The sequence below is a fragment of the Bos grunniens genome, chromosome 18, assembly GCF_055505025.1.
Source record: "Bos grunniens cultivar Pamir isolate PY7600 chromosome 18, Bosgru_T2T1.0, whole genome shotgun sequence".
Lineage (NCBI taxonomy): Eukaryota > Metazoa > Chordata > Mammalia > Artiodactyla > Bovidae > Bos > Bos grunniens.
In genome coordinates, this window is record NC_141182.1 from 20,800,038 (window position 1) to 20,810,532 (window position 10,495).

General features: G+C 41.9%; 1 long non-coding RNA gene across 1 annotated transcript; it reads right to left on the reverse strand.

Annotated features, from left to right (window-relative positions):
• Positions 1-5,635: 5,635 nt before the first annotated feature.
• On the reverse strand, positions 5,636-9,665 carry LOC147353208 (uncharacterized). The gene is made up of 2 exons (XR_015145452.1): positions 9,476-9,665; positions 5,636-5,861 (listed from the first exon to the last, which is right to left on the reverse strand). It is a non-coding gene; the product is annotated as an uncharacterized LOC147353208 (long non-coding RNA).
• Positions 9,666-10,495: the final 830 nt, after the last annotated feature.

Consider the following 10,495-nt stretch of genomic DNA (forward strand, 5'->3'; position numbering starts at 1 on the left):
AGAGAGTTCCTAAAAGTTAGCGATGGGGAGGAGTCTAGATAAGGATCCCCCAAGGAGCATTAGGTGCTGCTCCGTACAGAGGGTGGGGGAGCTGCCATCTTTGACCCCACTGCCTCCCTCAGTGGGGCCTTTCATTTCCCGTAGTTCACAGAGGAATTTATTTAGCAAAGGAATAAAGAACCCATGTACACAGTTTGGCTTTCATCTTCAAACCAGGACTGAAACTTTGAGCTGTTATAGTTGTGCCACCTCAGCAGTTCAAATTCAGTGTTTTACAAAAGAGAAGAGAAGAAAGAAAACTTTATCCCTTCCCTGTAGCATCATCTCTGTACAGAACAAGAAAATGTTTTCCTTTTTTGGAACACATGAAAATGCTCAATGAGTAATCTCACTCTAACTTGAGAATTACTATCAAGAACAAATGTCTCGTCAAATGCCTCTTATAACACTGTTCCTGGTCTAGCTTGCTGTGTGTTTTTTGCCCAGCCCTCCACACTGGGATCTCCCCCAAGGACAGGGGTGATGTTTAACTCCTCCCTGCATCTTCAATGCTGCATACAAAAGCTGGCACAGAGTCAATGTTGTATATATAAAAGTCACATTGAATTAGGTGTAGTGTTCTGTTTTCCAGCCCCACTCAGTTCTTCATACACTTGGATATTCTCTGGTTTCTACCCTGGAACATTTGTTCCCTCATCACTAGTCACAGTGTTGACAAGATGGGCAGTTTTAAGCACTACCTAAAGCCACCTTTCTCCTTTCTACAATCTAGTTATGTAAGGATGACCTTGAGACATTTTTATACCCAACTCCCTCACATGACCACTAGAGGGAAGCAGAGAACACAATGATGGCACAATGACCATTTTGTCCAGCCTTTGTCTTCAGCTCTCCAAATCCCTCATCCCTCTAGCCTTCATCCTTTTGTTAACTTTGGTTTGATGGGGTCGGGGGTGGGGGGTGCAAGTTTCAGTATGGGACAGACTGCTTTGTTTCAGAACAAAGAAAACCATTCCTTTCTTTTAATGAAATTCCTAGAAAAAAATAATTTCATAGGGAAGACAAATTACTCAAAGTTTACAAGATGCATCTTTTTAAATTTTAATATGAGCTTGCTTTTCAAAAAGATTTTTAAAAATCTTATATATCCATATTAGGCTACAGCCTTTAGTTCTGAGGGCCTTTCCTGTAAGATCTTTAACTGAACTGTTCTATCATTGCCCCTCCAGCCTCCATTCTTCTTCTGATCCAAAATCCAGTCTGGGAAAAAGCTCCCACTGGAAGGATAATTAAAGTAGATGAACAAGTCCTTCAGTCTCAGTTAATCCTAGTAAGCCTAATTCAGCTTCTATAGATGGAGGGATAAGTATGTCCTCCCATCAGAGTCATTCATAGCTGGACTGCAGCCTACACCAATGAATCACTCCCCAGATAAACACAAGGTCATGGAGACCAGGTTTCTACATAAGATTTAATTTTGTCTAGGTTTGATCTAGGGGCTTCCCAGTTCACGCTAGTGGTAAAGAATCCTCCTGCTAATGCACGAGACTCAAGAGACACGGGTTTGATCCCTAAGAAACAAGGTCCGATCCCAGCCTTGAGAAGATCCCCTGGAGAAGGAAATGGCAACCCAGTCCAGTATTCTTGCCTAGAAACTTCCATGGACAGAGGAGCCTGGCGGGATACAGTGAATGGAGTCACAAAAAGTTGGGCACGACTGAGCATGCACACACACACACGTTTGATCCAATTGCACAAGCCAAGGAATAACTGCCAAAAAAGAAAGGCTACTCAGAACTAAATTTCAAGAAGAACCAACACCCTGAATCTTTGCCTCCATGCAAAATTTTTCTTCAATCTCCAGGAAAGCGCCTGTGTTTTGACATGCAAATCAGAAGAGTCTTTTACAATAAAAATATAGCAACAACTATTAAAATGAATGCTTCCTTTTCTAGAAATTAGGATAATCACTGCAGCATTATTTGTTAGAGCAGATAATTGGAAACAATCTAAATGTCTATCAATAAGGTATTCTTTAGACACATTTTAGTATGTTCATACTATGAAATACCATACAGCTAAATAAAAGAAAGTGTGTGATAGATCTATAATTAATGAAAGGAAAGAATGGCTAAAAAATATTATGAGCAGTATACTAAAATACTAAAAATATGCTGTTTTGAGTTTTAAAAATTGTATTACATAAATGAATATGAATACAACCTATTTTTACCAGGTCTGGAAGCATTTACAACTGGTTCTGCGGGAACACTATGGATCTGGGAGAGGAGTAAGAAGGTGGACATTTCGCTGAACTCTATCACTTGCACAATGACTCTTTTTTTATGTATTTTTATGTATAAAAATTTGCTTATTCAACAGGGCCCAAATTAGCAAAGGTCAATTGTTTGTTAGCTAAAACTGCATTTATCTCAGTCTATTTACCACGTGGTCTTCAGATCCCAGGGGTAAAATAATAGTTTTTTTTAAGTTTTCACTCTTGAAAGATTTTTAGAAACTAATGAAACTCTGACTGAGTGACCGAACTGAACTGAACTGAGTGAAACTCTGTTAGCCTGAACAAACACAGCACATAAAGCACTGGGATAGACATCCTCCTCAAAAGGAGGGCGAGCCAACATCCCCTTACTGCTAGCCTTGCCCAGAGACGCATGGTAAAAATCAAGTTTGGAAGCTAGCAAGAGAACTTCGAATTTTGCTCAATGCCCCCTCATTCACAAATGAAGAAAGGGAGGCCCAGCAAGACCATGGCACTGCTCCAGCCCATAAATGTGCAGCCGAATTCTCTGGCTTCCCAGGCCACCTCACGGAATGACCATGTTATTTATCATCTAAAACCAGGATAATTTTGACAGTGAAAGGTGGAACTATTATTGGACAACAGCTGTAAACCAGGACGGCCTTGGGCTATGTGGACACATAGTCACTAGATCAACCCCTCTTCAACTGCACTAAATCCCAAAGGAACGTGTCTATGAAGTCTGTACCCCCAACACCACCATCTGCCAGGAACGTGATGAGGATCTTCCCTTCCAGCTCCCCCTTACAGAAGTCATCCTGAGAGCAGTTACTCCTTATTATTTTAGTTCATTATTCATTAAGACACATCTTCCTGGCTTTTCAAAGGAAGAAGCCACATAGCAAATAGTTTAACTATTCCTAGGAGAAATAAAACCAAAATAGGACAAGGGTTCTTCTCTATCGTTCTCTCTCTATTGCTCTCAGAGACCTTGTAAGGTGACCCAGACATCCAGGTCTGGCTTTCCAGCCAGGGTTAGCAGTGAAAACACAGAACATCCTGTTAAATCTGACTTAATCATCCAATATTTGGGATGTACTTGTAATAAATATATATATATATATATATGCACATTTATCTGAGAGTGGAATTTAATGGATATCCTGTATTTCCTCTAACCACCCTGTGACTTTATCTCACCCTGCCTTGCTTTTCTGAAGGTCCAGAACTTGCCTGACTGCTTGGGCTTTAGGAGCTACTGATTGGTGGCAGGAGAGAAGCCGCCAAGGAACATACAGAAAAACTGCATGAAATATTTCCTCATACTATTCCAGGAGGCACCCTAGGCTAGTAATCAGACCAAATTTCTCTTTGTCCTTCAACTGCTCAGCAGGAAATAGAGGAGAGACGATAAGCGCCGATTTTGCTGGTCGGTCTTCAGCTAAGGAGGGCGTCCTTCCAAACCCTGCAGCTCCTAGCCTCCTCACCTCAGTCTCCCACCACCACCCTGCTCCTTTCATCCTCACCCCTGCCACACCCCAACCACATGCTCCTCGGCTCCCTGAATCACACCACCCACCTGTGGCTTCGTTCAGGCTTCTGCACCTTCCCAGATGCTTTTCTCATCTCAGCCTGGTGAAACCCTACGACCCTTTAAGTCGGCTGCTAGAGCACCTTAACCTACACAGCCCCTCTATCCCCCTCCCTTGCCTCATTTTCTTCACGTCACCGATGTACCTGACATAGCATGCTGTTGGTTTTGTTTCCTTGTTTGTTGCCTGTTTCCCAACCTCCTCACTTCCCCCGCAAAAATGGAAGCTCCATAAGGTCAAGGGCTCTGTTGGCCTCAATGACCGTGTCTCCAGTACCTAGAAGAGGGGCTGATGCTGGACTTCTCCGATGGTCCAGCGGTTAAGAAACTGCCTGCCAATGCAGAGGACACAAGTTTGATCCCGGGTCCGGGAAGATCCCACATGCCGAGGAGCAACTAAACCCGTGTGCCACAACTACTGAAGCCCTAGTTCACACCCTAGAGCTGGTGCTACTCAACAAAGGAAGCTGCTGCAATGAGAAGCTTGCATACTGAACTGAGAGTAGCCCCTGCTCACCACAACTAGGGAAAGCCCACATAAGGACCCAGCATGGCCAAAAATTAAAAGGAAAAAAAAGAAGAGTGCCCAGTGCTTATACACAGCTGGAGAATGAATGGATGGCGAGACACCTCCACCTGGAAGCCTCTCTTCACGACCCTCAGAAAAAATTAATGACCATCTCCTTTGCAATTCCACAGTCCCCTAGTCTTCTTCATCTAGGCCTCCACTCAAAATAGTTACTGAGTACCAACCATATACAAAGAATTCGTAGCACATTGCATAACTTAGTTATATTTATCTTGTTCTTGCTGTTGTTCAGTTGCTAAGTCATGTCTGACTCTTGGAGACTCCATGGACTGCAGCACGCCAGGCTTCCCTGTCTTTCACTATCTCCCGGAGTTTGCTCCAATTCATGTCCATTAAGTCAGTGGTGCTATCTAACCATCTCATCCTCTGTGTTTACCTATCTCCACTCTAATGAATAACATTCTTGAAGAGAGAGAATGACTTATTCATTTAATGGCCCCAATAATTAGGACAGTGTTAGAGGTGCCATTTAAACAGGTTCATTTATGTTTTTTAAATTTTAATTGGAGTCTAATTACTATTCAATATTGTAGTGGTTTTTTTTTTTTTTTTTTATTGTAGTGGTTTTTGTCATACATTGACATGAATCAGCCATGGGTTTACATGTGTTCCCCACCCTGAACCCCGCTCCCACCTCCCTCCCCATCCCATGCCTCTGGGTCATCCCAGTGCACCAGCCCCGAGCACCCTGTCTCATGCATCGAACCTGGGCTGGCGGTCTTAAACAGGTTCATTTAAATGAATATCTAGGGACACGACTGGGCGACTTCACTTTCACTTTTCACTTTCATGCATTGGAGAAGGAAATGGCAACCCACTCCAGTGTTCTTGCCTGGAGAATCCCAGGGACGGGGGAGCCTGGTGGGCTGCCGTCTATGGGGTCGCACAGAGTCGGACACGACTGAAGCAACTTAGCAGCAGCAGCAGGGACCTGTAGGAAGGAAGAGGCTTCCCTAGTGGCTCATTGGTAAAGAATCCGCTGGCCAATGCGGGAGACTTGGGTTCCATCCCTGGGTCAGGAAGATCCCCTGGAGAAGGAAATGGCAACCCACTCCAGTATTCTTGCCTAGGAAACCCCACGGACAGAGGAGCTTGGTGGGCTACAGTCCACCACGTCTCAAAAGACTTGTACGTGGCTTAATGACTAACAACAGCAATGACTAAACAACAACAACAACAAGGAAGAGAGACATGATCTGTTTCCTTATTTTATTTATAACTGAGACAGCATATTTTAATTGCTTATATAACAGATTTTTTAAACATCTAGTTTGGGTAAGCCTGAGATAAAGGGGCAGTTTCACTCTTTGCAGGTAGAGCTGTGCATTGGGGGCCCTTCCCAAGGCTGGCCTGGCTCGTTGTGAAGACAGTCTGATAGCATGGTGTCCTCTGATGTCACAGCTCCTCTCTGGGAATCTGTCCTAAGGGAGGGAAAGGTGCGGAGGAGGTTCGTGCCATAAGTGTTTATAATAATTTGTGGTTAGAAAAGACACGATCAGACATTCAATGTGGAACTATGCAGCCATGGAAAATCATTTGTTAGAATATTTAAGAATGTCAAAAGACTTTCAAGGTCTGGTGTTAGTTGAAAAGAGTGGCAAAAATGATATTCCCAATATGATTTTGATAAGGAAAAAAGAACACACACACATACTGATGAGTGGATTACACAGCCAAAATGTTACCCGTACTTAAACCTGGATGTAGTATTAATATTATGTTGCTGTTGTTCAGTTGCTAAGTCTTACGTGGCATCGATAATGGGAGAGGCTATGCTTTGTCGGGGAGCGAGGGGACCTGTTTAGCTGGGAACTCTGATTTTATGCTCAATTTTGCTGTGAACTGAAAAATAAAGTCTATATTAAGTGTATTACTTTGATAAGAAGAAAAAATCATAACTAACTAAAAGAAAAAAAAAATCTGTCTTGAGAACTAGAGAAGATCAAACAAAGTAGGAATGAGTTACTGGAGGTAATTAGAGAGAAGCCAGCCATGCTAACAGAAGGCAGCCTAACACCCAGAGCCTTAAAATCCTGGGCCGGCCTGCTTGCTTGCTCCCCTGCCTGCCAGCAGAGCAGCCTCATATGTTCCTGAGAGAAGGGGCCACACATCCAGTTGCACACACACAGGCACCCCTAAAGGCATGTTCTCTCTTCACCTTCACACGCATACCACCTCACTCACCTTCAGAAAGGAAAAACTACCCTAAAACTCTTCTCCAGATTCCCGTTAAAAAAATCTGAGGGAATCCTGTGCCTCCCAGAAGCCTTGATCAGGAAAGTACTCTGGGGAGTTGCAGGCTTCTTTTTTATGAGCCCATAACACACATCTACTAAGTGCTGAGACTTTGACAGACATTTTTTCTTGGGGGCGGGGGGTTGTTTTGATGGGATTTGGAAATCACTTTAAGACTGAGAAGTTGCCCCCTTGAGAGTAACCAAGTAAGGTTCAGCTTCTGATCAAAACAAAGAAGTGATGATCAGATTCTGGGAGCCCCAGAATCAAGTAGAAGACTTATGAACAACCATTAGCTTTAGCGCCTTTAAGGATGACTTCCTCCCTTCCATGTATACCTGTAATCTTCTTGCTCCAAATCATGGGCACTGAAACCCTCCAGGGTCAGTTTCCCAGTGGAAATTATTAACAGCCTCCTGACTCCGTCATTCACACTGTCATTGGGAAACACTTAGAAATGTCATTAAAGGCACTTGGTTCTATAAGAAAGGATGGTGAGGGCTGATTATTCCAGGAAGCAGAGAAGGCATATCCGATAAGTGTTCTCAGAAGGATGAGAGAAAATGAGGCATCAAGATAGTACAAGAAGCAAGCGTACACAGTAGGTGGACCTCTTGAGAGGTAGTTGTAGACAGAGTTATCATGCTGTCATCCTAATTAAAGTATGGTGATGAGATCAGGATGGAAGAGACTGAGAATGTATGTGATGGGTCACTAGCTAGCTGTGTGTGTTTCCTCTGTTCTTTGTAGAGCTCAGTTTACTGTCTATAAAATCAGGGTGTTATGCTGGAGGCAATTGGTTCCTAAATCCAACTTAGCATCAGCTTTTCAAAAATAAAGATTCCAAGATCAGAACGCAAACCTTCTAAATAAGAATTTCTGGGCGTTGAAGTCCTAGGATCTGTATGTTTTTAAAGATCCCCAGGTGTATTGACTTGGACACAGTCAGTCAACAGAAAACGAGTTTGGGCACTGCTGGTTTATATGTATCACTGGCCTTTTCCACTTCTATCATCTCCTAATTCAAAAGAATCAAAGGAACGCCCAAAGGACCAAGGTGTGTAGAGATGTGATCATCCAAACCTTTATGGATTTTAAGTGAGGAAATACTGAATATGGCCTGAGGTGATAGACAAGGTAGATATTGTGAGTACACCATTGCAAAGCTTAGATCTAGGGTTCACAGAAAATAAATCCATAGGAGTACAGCAGGAATGTGGCCTTTTCTGTAATATTTACAACACACTCAAGTCTTTCTTTTGGTTGGTGAAAAATACCTACTTGCACTGGAACTTTGTTTTGTGCATTTAAAAATACAATCATCAGAATTTCAAAATTACCCAGCTATGTTAATGTCAAATACATGAGGAAAAGGGATTACCTGAAATTAACATAAAAATACAAAACTTCAGTCCATAATCAACACCTCTGAACAAAGTTATTCAGATTAGTCATTCTCATTCAAGATGATATCACAATAAGGACTCTGAAAGAGCCTCTGAATGTCACCCTGAATAATTCTATTCAAGGAGGAATTTTGCATGAATATAGAAGTTACCACCATAAGCAACTGCAAACTGGGAATTAACTTAATGGTATTAAGTGCAGCACAAATCTTCAAGAAAGACTTGATTGGTCCCAGGGATTACATGCCATGTAGGCAGTGAGGAGACTGGCGGTGATCTTGCCGTAGTCCGCCAGGTTCCTTTGTCCATGGGATTCTCTAGGCAAGAATACTGGAGTGAATTGCCATGCCCTCCTCCAGGGGATCTTCCCAACCCAGGGATCAAACCCATGTCTCTTATATCCCCTGCATTGGCAGGCAGGTTCTTAACCCCTAGCGCCACCCGGGAAGCACACCTTGCCTGAGGGGCTCTCATCCTGGCATGAGTTGAGTCACTGCATATTCCAGCTTATTGCCCTTAAAACTTTGGTGGCAGAGAACTTAACATGTTTTTTACAATTTGTCCTCAAAGGGGAAACAAAGTTAACTCTCCTTTAGAAACCATTACACTGTAGAGGGGATATGCTCTACTGAAAAAAATAAACAAACAAACTTAAGGTTGATATAAGTGACCACATCCCAAGCAAGGACATAGGCTGAAACTATTTTCATTCTTTCAGGATTGAGAACATCATTTTGGATCTTTGGAATAGCTCTTCTGGCTGGGTTTCTTGTGTGTAAATGAGACTCACATGTTAAATATCTGTCATGCTTGTCTATTCTGCACAACAAGATAAATACGGAATGCTCAAATGTATCTACCCTTGGATGTAGGGGAAGTCATCCCTGGAAAAAAGGAATACTGGACAATTGAATTAGTGTTTTTATTGTCTAACTTGATGGCTATATTCATATATTAATTAATTCATAATATAATTCATAATTATTCATCATATTTCTTGGTCACCTCCAATCTCCTTTTAGGTTACCAACCTTACATTGCATAAGAGCATAAGAGAAATAGACAAGTAAACAAATAAGGTGATTTTAAATAGCTATAAGTTCTGTAAAGAAAATGAATAGGAGACATTGAAGATGGTGGCTGGGAAAGGACTACTTTAGAGAGATGGTCAAAAAAACCTCTCTCTAAAGATACTGAAAAACCCTCTGGAAATCAGTGTTTCCCTCAAGATCCAGTATTGAAAAATACCCAGAATTCACTGATGCCCACCCTTATATACAAACTATATAGTCTCACCAAAAAACAACCAAAACTGGTTAAATCAGGACTTTGACAGAAATATAGAAAATATTCATTTGGAGACTAGTTGAAAACTAATCAATAACTATACTTACTGAGTCATCTCTAGTGGAGGTGAGAACTGGAAAAGGTCAGTCTTCATTCCAATGCCAAAGAAGGGCAATGCCAAAGAATGTTCAAACTACCACACAGTTGTACTCATCTCACATCCAAGCAAAGTAATGTTCAAAATTCTCCAAGCCAGGCTTCAACAGTATGTGAACTGTGAACTTCCAGATGTTTAAGCTGGTTTTAGAAAAGGCAGAGGAACCAGAGATCAAATTGGCAACATCTGTTGGATCATAGAAAAAGCAAGAGAATTCCAGAAAAACATCTACTTCTGCTTTATTGATTACGCCAAAGCCTTTGACTGTGTAGATCACAACAAACTGTGGAAAATTCTTTAAGAGATGGGAATACCAGACCATCTGACCTGTCTTCTGAGAAATCTGTATGCAGGTTAGAAAATAACCTAAATCTGTATGCAGATTAGGTAGAACTGGACATGGATCAACAGACTTGTCCCAAATTGGGAAAGGAGTACGTCAAGGCTATATATTGTCACCCTGCTTACTTAACTTACATGCAGAGTACATCATGCGAAATGCTGGGCTGGATGAAGCACAAGCTAGAATCAAGATTGCAGGGAGAAATATCAATAACCTCAGATACGCAAATGACACCACCCTTATGGCAGAAAGTGAAGAGAAACTGCAGAGCCTCTTGATGAAAGTCAAAGAAGAGAGTGAAAAATCTGGCTTAAAACTCAACATTCAAAAAATTAAGGTCTTGGCATCCAGTCCCATCATTTCATGGCAAATAGGTGTGAAAACAATAGAAACAGTGAGATACTTTATTTTCTTGAGCTCCAAAATCACTGCAGATGGTGACTGCAGCTATGAAATTTTAAGGTGCTTGCTCCTTGGAAGAAAAGCTATGACCAACCTAGACAGCATACTAAAAAACAAAGACATTACTTTGCCAACAAAGGTCCATCTAGTCAAAGCTATGGTTTTTCCAGTAGTCATGTATGGATGTGAGAGTTGTACTATTAACAAAGCTGAGTGCCAAAGAAG